At 41.8% G+C, this 1,083-nt stretch overlaps 1 non-coding gene across 1 annotated transcript; it reads left to right on the forward strand.

Moving 5' to 3' along the window:
- Window positions 1-243: 243 nt before the first annotated feature.
- LOC141675512 (small nucleolar RNA R71) lies at window positions 244-350 on the forward strand. The gene has a single exon (XR_012556160.1). It is a non-coding gene; the product is annotated as a small nucleolar RNA R71 (small nucleolar RNA).
- Window positions 351-1,083: the final 733 nt, after the last annotated feature.

Below are 1,083 nucleotides of genomic sequence, written 5' to 3' on the forward strand. Positions count from 1 at the left end.
GTTAAAGCTTGAAGTTGAGTAGCTATAGAAGTAGTTGTATCCACTTCCAGAATTCATGTTACCTTTCCTTGCGACATTCTCTGCGTTGGATTCTGGTGTTCATTGGCTGTCATCAGCTCAATCAACTCATAAGCTTCATTGTAGCTTTTGGCCCATAAGGCTCCACCTGACGCTGCATCAAGTATAGGTCTAGACTGTGCGCCCAAACCATTGTAGAAATAAATAATAATCATCCAATTAGGCATGCCATGGTGTGGGCACTTTCTAAGCATCTCTTTGTAGTGATCCCAAGCCTCACACAAAGATTCTCCAGATTACTCCGCAAACTGAGTAAGAGCATTCCTGATTACAACCGTCTTTGCCATAGGAAAGAATTTAGTGAGAAACTTTTGAGCAAGATCCTCCCATTTGGTGATAGAACTCGTTGGTAGAGAATGTAACCAACACTTAGCCTTATCCCTCAGAGAGAATGGGAAAAGCCTCAGCTAAATAGCATCTTCAGACACCCCATTGAACTTGAAAGTGTCGCAGATCTCGATGAAATCCCTGATGTGCATGATGGGATCTTCTATAGGAGAACCCCCAAACTGAACTGAATTCTGTATCATCTGAATCGTGCTCGACTTGATCTCAAAGGTGATAGCCGAGATGGCTGGCCTGATAATGCTGGAATGAATATCATTGATCTTAGGCTGAGAATAGTCCATTAAAGCCTTTGGAGTTTCTGCTTGATTACCATCTCAATTAGTGCTTCTTCATCAACTTTCTTGACTTCCTCAAAAACTTCCTGAGCTACTTCAACTTCTTCCTCAGCTTGATTTAGTGTTCTCTTACGAGACCGAGAACACGTATGCATACACGCTCGCTAGAGTACCTGAAACATGACAAGGAAAAAAGTAAGTAACAATGTCCGAGTCAATGAACTTTAACGATCACTGTTGACAAACACATAAACTAAAAATTAACACCGAGTCCCCGGCAGCGGCGCCAAAAACTTGTTAGGACGAAAACACGCGTTAATAATACACGCAAGTATACACGTCCGCTAGTAATATAGAATTAATTCTAGTTCGTTCCCACAGA

Source organism: Apium graveolens, chromosome 7, assembly GCF_009905375.1.
Source record: "Apium graveolens cultivar Ventura chromosome 7, ASM990537v1, whole genome shotgun sequence".
NCBI lineage: Eukaryota > Viridiplantae > Streptophyta > Magnoliopsida > Apiales > Apiaceae > Apium > Apium graveolens.